This window comes from Dasypus novemcinctus, chromosome 4 (assembly GCF_030445035.2).
Source record: "Dasypus novemcinctus isolate mDasNov1 chromosome 4, mDasNov1.1.hap2, whole genome shotgun sequence".
Lineage (NCBI taxonomy): Eukaryota > Metazoa > Chordata > Mammalia > Cingulata > Dasypodidae > Dasypus > Dasypus novemcinctus.
In genome coordinates this window covers 6,737,680-6,747,129 of record NC_080676.1, presented here as the reverse complement: position 1 = coordinate 6,747,129, position 9,450 = coordinate 6,737,680, and the positions used below count along the sequence as shown (strand labels likewise).

Below are 9,450 nucleotides of genomic sequence, written 5' to 3'. Positions count from 1 at the left end.
CCAATCATGACACAGACACCTCCTTTTTCTGCCAGCATCTTGTCTAGGGCTATCCTATTTTCCCAGGCCATTCAGCTCGTAGCATCCCACTGTTCTGCTATTCCCTTAACTGCATCCCTAATGTAATTAATAAATCTTTGTTGATGATTATATATAGAGTTAATCCAATCCACATTTTTGTTAATGATGATCCACCAGAACAAGAATAACTTAAATCCTGCAGCTACCTGATTTCTAGTTTTAAATTCATTAGGGATGCCCTGGGGAACTCCTACACTATCTAGATAAATTCAATCATCAAAGGAACCAGGTAAACTCCTTTCCTTTCTCCTTCCCTGACTTTGTGTTTCTTCCTCTTTTTCAAATGCCAGGGTAAATGGATGGCCAATTGAATCAGAGCACAGGTTCCTCCCACTTCTCAGGTAACACTGGTCAGTGGATGCCCTTTCCACAGGACCACCAAAGGGCTGCTCGGGGTGTGGCCAAACTGGAGAACTTGCCAGTACTATCCTCACTCACGTTTCATACTCGTGTACACAGGGCCATGGTCCCAAGGGCCTGGAGCCCTTTTCCCCATCTAGAGAGACAGAGTGACTTCCTGGACCCAGGCGGGAAGCCAGTGCGGCTTTGGTGTTTCTCTTTTTGACAGGAGGAAAGAGAGAGGACAACGTACAATTTTCACCAGGAGTAGCACTCTGGAGGAGGAGCACCATGCACTTAAACTCCCTTTCATGCATTTCCATACCCAGTGGAACGGGTACGATATGAGCAGTGGACCAGCCTGTTGCACGAGCCTAACAGTTGCTTTTGTTCAGATTCTGCACTGTATATTTGACCCATTCTACTCAGACGTTTGTGTCTCCATATCCTGTCTCTATTTCTATGGTCTGCTTTAAATCCTCTGCCTTAAGTCTCCTGACTGCTTTGGGATCCTTCTGCATTGGGGACTGGCCTTTGGTGGGTTTCCCTTGGTATCTCTGAAGGGTTAGCTGGAGGGGGCGTTGTTGACATCATATCCATAGGGGAGGAAGGACTCGAATAGGGAACCTCCCCAGAGGAGCTTAACCTGTAGCACCCACCCCCATCCCATAGACTCTGTCAGGGGAAGAATAACGGCTGTTATTGCTGAATCTGCCTGCCTTTCTAATGGTTATTACTACCAGGTTACACTGGAGGTTTTTGCAGTCTGGTGGGGGACTGCCTTTATAAAAGGCTGTCTTGAACTCCAGTGGCTTCCAGTGAGTATGGCCTCCACCGTTCCTGGCGGTCCCCCTTGTGCTTGGTAGTCACCCCACACAGCTCCAGTGGAGACGGGGAGGTTGAGATAACCTCTCAGTGACTCTGGGCATAGACATTTGTTTTGCCCACTCAGCCACCGCTGATGTCCTAAATCCCCATGTTTTATCACTTGGCAGGTGTCAAACTGCACAGTCTGAGACTCTAGGCCTTTGGTTATATTTACTATCGATTTAACGGGGCTTGTCATGACCTGAAACTGAAACATCATGGTCAGTATAATTATTCTCATTTTCAGAAACTTTAAATCTAGTCTCTTAAGACACTAGACATGGAGGAGATAGATAATAGCCTTCCCTCTAAGTGGAGAGGTATCTTCCCACAAAGTTCACTGATCAGAGTCCAACCAGTCCCTCCCCCTTTCTGATATGCCCTCACAACTATTGCTTTCTGAGTGATCCTTAAGTAATCTGAAGTTGGAGTTATTTCTCAGGACTTGGACGGTATTGTTGGGTACTTATTTTCCAGTTCATGTACTGGTCATTTTACCCAAGAAAAGTGGGTCCAGACTTTTTTACTGTTTGGACTGCAGTTTCAGTTGTCAACAAAACTTAATAGGGTCTTTCCCAGGTAGGCTGAAGTTTGGACTCCTTCCTTGACTTGATTAGGACCCAACTGCCAGGTTGGTGCTGATGGGCAGTGAATTCGAGAGGCAGGGTCTGGGCCAGCAAATCACAATGCCTGAGGGATGGCAAGGTAGAGGACAAAGCCAGTATATAATTCTTAAGGAAGCTGTCCTTCAACTCCAAGGGTCTCCAGTCCTCCTAGGAAAAGGGAAGCCAAAAAGCATTTAATAAGGGGAGATTCCCAGCTCTTTCCTGGGGGCAGTTCTAATACTTAATAGGGCTGTGGGTAAGCACTTAATCCAGGGTAACTTTGTTTCTAAGACCAATTTAGAAAGATGCTTCCTTAAAGTCTGATTCCTTCTCTCCACTCTCCCTAAAGACGGTGGGTGCCAAGGTGTCTGGAAGTTCCATGTGACACCCAGGCTTCGCATAATATTCTGGAGTACACAGGAGGTAAAGTGGTTACCATTGTATGAGTCTATATTTTCCACTAACCCATAATGAGGAATGATTGAGGATAATTTTAGTTGTTCCTGATGCAGTAGCTGAAGCCAGAGAATATGCCTCCACCCATCCTGTCAAATGATCTACAATAACCAGAACATACTTTAGCCAACCCAGGGGGGCATTTCAGTGTAATCAACCTGAATGCTCTGGAATGGCCTGAGACCTGGCTCCCTTCCCCCTTGTTCTTGCTTCCTTAAGACTTTTCTATTGACCTTTTGGCAAATCGTTCACTTATTTGTTTAGCTACAGTATAAAGGCCTACACATCCAACATACTTAAGAACCAGATCACACATGGCCTATACTCCCCAGTGACTCCCTTGGTATAAGACTGCTAATATCTCTCATTATTTGCTGATTCAACATTTTCCTGCCATCTGGGAGGAGCCACCTCCCTTGATCATCCAGGGTAACTCCTAACTGCTCCAGCTCTTTTACCTCTTTTTCAGAGAATGTGGGGACCTTGAACTCTTCAGGAATGGAGGGTATCAGGATCATCAGCTTCAAAGGGGAACTAAGAGAGGCTGCCCTAGCTTCTTCATCTGCTAACCTACTGCCCTTTGCTTCAAACGTATGACCTTTCTGGTATCGTTTACATGCACCACTGATATTTCCCTGGGTAAGAGTAGATTAGCTAATACTTGATTTATTAATTCCCCATGGACTAGCCCTTTTCATTTTGCTATTAATCAATCCCCTCTCTTCCCAATTTTTTCTGAAGGTGTGGACTACCCCAAGGCATACTCAGAGTTGGTGTAGGCTGTACTCTCCTTTTCCTCTAATAATTTGAGGGCTTGATTTAATGGATACAATTCACAAGTTTGAGCTGGCCAGTCATCGGGCAATCAGCCAGCTTCTTTCACCTCACAAGTTAGTCCATCCACAGTTGCATAGCCATTGTGCCTCCTTCCTCCTAGGACCCTGGAGGACCCATCTATGAACATTTTTTCCCCCGAGTGCAGGGAAGTTCTCCCAGCTTGGATCAGACTCAGGTTTGATACTCAATCAGGCCTAAACAATCATGCTCAGGAACCTCCATTTGGTCAGATCTTTTCCAAAGGAAGGAGGCCGGGTTTAGGCTGTGGTCTGTTGTCAATACCAAGTCATTTTTTCCCCCATTAGGATAACCTCGTACTTCAGAATTTAGGAATCAGCCAACCACTTCCTGCTTTCTAAGACAAAATAGTTCTGACCTGATGAGGGGTGCTAACGACTAAGGCTTCTCTGAAAGTCAGCTTCCTGCTCTCTTCTACCAGGAGAGCCGTTGCTGCCACAGCTTGAACACATCTGGGCCATCACCTGGAGACAGGATCCAGGATTTTGGAAAGGAAGGCTACAGGTCTCCCTTGACCTCCCCAGATTTGGGTCAGAATCCCCAAGGCTGTCCCTTTATCTACTGTAACAAACAGGTGGAAAGGCTTCTAAAGGGAAGGGAGGGCTAGAACAGGGGCCTACACAAGTGCCTGCTTGAGTCCCTCTAAAACCTCTATCTCCCCTGAGAGCTTACACCTTCATTCTTAAAGGGGTGCTGAAGGACGATGGTTACTCTTTTGAAACTGCTTTCCACTGATTAGGGACAGTAGGCCTTACCTGACAAGGTGTAAAACCCTCTTGCTATTCTATCATGGTTGGAGGAAGATGACTATGGCACCCTGGGTGAAACTGGCTGAAATCCCTGTGTGGCTAAGAAGATGGAAGAAATAAACTTAATTAGAATTTTGAGGCTATAGGGTTTCACTGAAAGGCTCCTGGGCCACAAAAAGGTGCCAAAGGCTGTAGCTTCTTGAAGTTGATGGGCTTTATTTTGTGGCTTTTCATCAGAAATTGGTTTCCATGTCCTAGGTGAGGAAAGGTTACCTATAGACTATCTTAAAGGCGTTAAGCTGAAGTGGATCCCAGCCACCTTGTTTACTGTTTCTTTCCTAGTGAGAAAATGCTTAGCCCTGGCAGGATGGCATGTGGGTTTGCCAGTCCTCCCCAGGATATGAGTGGGACAGGTTTTAGAATAAGGGCTAGGAGGGACACTTGGATTAAGCATGTTCATTAACTACTTAGAAAGTGAAGTGTACCAGGACCTTTTAACATGTTCAATATCCCTCTGCATATGATCTAGAAAAGATATCATCATAATCATCAAGCATATATCTAGAATAGGAGAGATATAAGTACAGTACTTAATGCACTGACGAATGCATGAATTTCTTTTTGAGTTGCAATTAATAGATCTAAGTTTCTTATTGCAACACCAAACAAGTTGTCTCTACATGGGAGCAGGCCATAATGCCAAGTATGCTTAAGTTCTACTCACAGCACTCTGGTAATCACTGCTCCACTTAGCATGTCCTTCACACAGCCGGCACGCTGCAGCACCGTTGACCTTAGAAGTTAGAAAGGTAGGCTCTAGTATTCCACTGGCCTGGTGCATAGTGTCCTCCACCACCATGGAGCTTTTTACTTCTTCACCTTCACCATGGTGACATTAATTAACAAATATTTTACTTCAGCAATGCAGTTGCTCAAAGGAATCAAGATTATTTTCCTTTACCACCACTTTAACATGCAGATTGAGGTGGCCTCTGACAGTTTTTCCTGTTATGGAACTACTTTTTGTTATTAAAATCAATTCAGTTTCTGTTTAATAATGACTTACTGGAATTAGCCAGTCAAATATTTTGGTTTAAACATTGCTTCTACAAACTTCTTATAACTATCCATAACCACAAGGACAATAGTTGCTTCATCTCAAGACAAATTCCGCCTTCACAAAATGCATTCCTTTACTTAATGCTACCTTCTACAATACCTTCTACAACTTGCCATATGCATTCAAGATTTGTCCTACATACCTCCATCCTGATTTCATGAAAACCAGCTATCTTATCTTAGGAAAAAAACCACATTCCTTTAAACAAACTTACCAAATTCTAGTCAGCACTCCCACAAATGTTTTATGCTTTTCTGTTTCTACTTAACTCTCATTTCCCTCATTCTGTTCTGTGAAAAAAGAATAAACTATTCATCTCAATTTAGGCATGTCAAGATTTCCATACTTCGTTTATTAATATAAGTGCTTTTTTGATTTTTCACTATTTGAATAGAGCTCTTTTAAGAATTTTCATTGTTAATTTAGTATTACTACCTGGAGGTATTAAAACATACACTGAACAAACATAAAAACACAAAAAGAATTAGGAAAGCAAGGTTGGTACAGAGCCGATCCTCATCTGCCCTGTATTTTGGCCAGAATACATTGGGTGGTCATTTCCTTTCCTTTGGTCCGATCATTATTAGTCCAATATTCCAACATCCTCCCTAATGGCCTATCCAGGAGAATGTCCCTGGGGGAGCGTACAGAGACCCCCTCCCAGTCGACCAACTCCCTCGATTCCCCATTCTGAGTCTTGTCTGAGTTTCTTTCAAGCCCAGACTCATCAGAATTTCCCCACCACCAAGGCAATACTTAATAGTCCCTTTTCTAACCTTGGCCCATGCACAGGGTTACCTGGTCAGTGAGAGGCAGGTTTTTCCCTTCCCCTTTTCTCATCCACAATCAGCAGATCTAAGCATCTGGTCTCAAGTCCTTCCAGCTGTCAAAAGTAGGCCCCCAAAGGCAGAGTCTGAGACCGCTCAATCGGCAGGGTGTGCCTTCCCCTAGTCCATCCCTGGGGTCCCCCTCTGAAGCTTTGGATCCCGGATGAGCCCCCAAAGTTGTGAGAAAGCAAGCTATACCTGTAAGAGAATAAAAGCTCACCCAATTGTGGAGGAGAAAAGAATTTTATTAACGGTCTTGCAAGAAAGAGTGCACGACCTGGATAAAATGGCCAGATGCCAAACAGCAAGAAACAGTGATATTTATACCCCAAGCCTAACATGCATGTCCCTCCCCCATTCCCCATTCAGTGGGTACTTCAGGGGTTACAGCCTTTCTGAGAGATCTAACTAACTTACCCTGTTCCTGCTCTGAGTTGCTGTTCCCCTGATCCCTACATTCCGGTGGACTGGGCGGGCTCAGTGCCACTTTCACTCTCGGCACTGCTTCTCAGATTTGGTGCCACCTTCACTATTGGCCCCGCCCTCACTTCTCACCGTTGGCTGCCCTTGCTTTGGTGCCACTTTTCAAATTCTTGGACCTAGCCAAGACAGGACAGACTGGTGACTAACTCCACATGGACTGCCACCAAAGGGCAGGCAAGTAAGTGACAAGAAGGCAAGTTGTGAACTTGCCCTCAGCAACCAAGAATTTAAAGATTGAGGTGATCAAAATGAAGAGGTATAATTAATTTCTCTTATATTAGAATTATTATTTACATTCATAAATGTTTGTTGCCTACTACCTAGTTCTTATCGTGGATTCTGTTAAATCTAACCTGGTCTTCTACACTCTTTTAAATTTTGTAATTTCTTTCAATCTATTTTTCTATTTATTTTACAATTTTACAATAAAGATCTTTTTAACAGCTAAAAAAAGGCCATTGATTACACACTTTGGAGAGATCATATGGTATGTGAATATGTCTCAATAAAACTACTTAATAAACAAATAATTGTGCAAGAATAGCCAGAAATAGCAGCTATGTACAGCAGGGGAAACAGAGATTGAGAGGGGAGGAATTTCCTGGTTTGTTTGTCTGTTTTTTGTTTATTATTATTATTGAAATAATGAAAATGCTTTAATGACTGAAGTGATGAACGGGCTACTATATGACTTTAGCAAATACTGTTATTGTATAAGTTGTATACTATATTAATATGTATTAGTAAAATTGATTTTTAAAAAAAAATAGGGTGGGTTGGGGGAAAAATACACCAAAAGTATTGATATGTAGTTAATAGTAATAGTAGTAATATTTTGACGATGGTATTGAATAGTTTGTAACAAATGTATCAGAACAATGGAAGGTGTTGGTGGAGGGGTAATGTATGGGACCCCTGTATGATGATATGCTTGCTTATTTTGTAAGTTCACAACTTTTACTATACACTTATTGTTTATGCATGTTCATATATGAATGATATATTTCAATAAAAATATTTTTTTAAAAATAGTAACAACAACAACAAAATAAACTGAAAAGGTAGACAACACCCTGTAGGCTGTGAGCCCCAGAAACCAAATCTCTGGTATTTTGGTCAGTTATAGTCACCAGTAAGACCCTGTCATAATTTCTTGTCCTGTTTGTTTCAGACTGAAAGCAGGTCTCCTTGAGACCCTTAGGGTGCATTAAAAGCCTGTTTTGGGGTGAGTATGAGACTTATAGGCAGCAAAGTAGTAGAACTTCTTCACCTCCTTCTATGCTCCGTCTTCTCTGCAAGGAGAGGGCAGCCCCAAACTGTCCCAAGAACTCTGAGGCCTGGAAAAAGTGGAAGGTCTGAGTTAACCTAAGTAATGCCAGGTCTCCTGCCTGGTGTTTGTATAGCCTAGATGCTGAAAGAACTCGTGCAAGGAAGTGCCAAACATCTTGCCTGGTCTCGGGGCTGTAAGAGAATGGCAGAGGTGGAGGAAGACGATGTGGACCAGAGTTCCTCCCAATTTCTAAGAGGAAGAAAAACTAGATCTGCAGTTTTCTATTTTCCAGAGCTTCCAAGAGGTAATGGCCTGCCTACAGAAACAGTGAACGTGTAGTCCCTGAGAGTAGGTGTCTGCTTGGAGGGATTTTGTAGCTGGATTTTGAGCATCAGCCAGGGAGTTCTCAACCAGGCAGTACTTTCTCTGCTCGGGATCATTTGGAAATGTGGGTACTGTGATCAAGAAGATGGAACTAGACACTTTAAGGTCCAGTCTAACATGGCAAGTTCAGAAGTCTATGATTTTTCTTTTTTAAAAGGTCCATATTACGCATTCACTCATAAAGTCACTCAGAGGGTGTGGCAAATAATGGCTGCACATCTGGTCCTTTGAAGCAATGTTCCCAAACTTTCTGAATGAAAACAAAACCCTTGAGTCCTTATTTAAAAGATAAATTCCCAGGGCCTATCCTGGACTACCTAAATCAGAATCTCCAAGGCCAGGGCTTGAGAAGTCCTGTGTCAACGGTCTCCTAAACCCTGGCTGCGCACTGCAATCACCCAAGGAACTTAGAAAAGTCCTGTTTCAGTCCCACCCCAGACCCTGCTGTGACTGGCCTGGAGTGGGGGCTGCGTTGCTGAAGTTCCCCAGGCGATTCTGCCGTGCAGCCAGGGCTGGGAACCAAGGAGCGGCCTCAAGTGAAACCTAATGTAAAGACAGCTTGGCAGCATGTTCCCAAGGTCGCTGGCTGCTTGTGGCCAAGGGATCTGCAACTGCATGCAAGAGCAACCTGGAGAGACTTGGACAGCCCAGGTCAGCAGAGGACCTGCTGCTGCCACTTGATTTTGCTATAATGTCTCAGGACCTGGGCTTGGAGGGACCAGGTGTTTCAATTTCAACTGGCTCAGCACATTCCCACTTTTTGTACAGGTTACCCCTGAGTTCCCAAATGGTATTAACAAGTCAGAAGATGCCAGGTTGTGGCTGGAGCAGGTGTCCTCCTTTTTTAGGTCTGTGATACCTAGAAAGCCGTCCTCATCTGATTATGGACCTAGAGTTGGGAGAAGAACTGGGAAGAGGCAAGCTAAAAGGTACCTGGCTGGTTATTAGGTGGAAATTGTGAACACGGCAAGCAGAATCCTTTACTTTTTGTTTAGTGTTTATATCCCTTGTGCCCGACATGTTGGTGACCAACAAAAAATTAACTCTATGAAAAAAAAAAAAAGAAAGCTTGGGCAATGTGCTTAAAAGATTAAGTGTTCACTGATGCCCCTATCAGTTGCTGGCACTGACAGATGTGCACTGTGTGTGGGACCAAGGAATGGGACCTATTGGAGAATCAAGAGTATTTGGGTCTAACTTTGATTGGAACATGAAGTTGTTTTCTCGGCTTTATGGGCATTGATTAGAGCAGGGGTTCTTAACCAGGGGCCCATGGACTCCTTGGGGTCTGTGAGCTTAAATTGAAAATTCAAAAAAACGTTATTCTTGTGGGGACATGTTGGTGTGTGTGATATATTTATTAGATAATGCACAGTGTAGTGTGGACTTAGTAAGGGGTCCATGGTCTTCACCT

General features: G+C 43.6%; 1 non-coding gene across 1 annotated transcript; it reads left to right on the top strand.

Moving 5' to 3' along the window:
• The first annotated feature begins 8,599 nt into the window (after positions 1-8,599).
• LOC111763037 (small nucleolar RNA SNORA44) lies at positions 8,600-8,730 on the top strand. The gene has a single exon (XR_002796000.1). It is a non-coding gene; the product is annotated as a small nucleolar RNA SNORA44 (small nucleolar RNA).
• Positions 8,731-9,450: the final 720 nt, after the last annotated feature.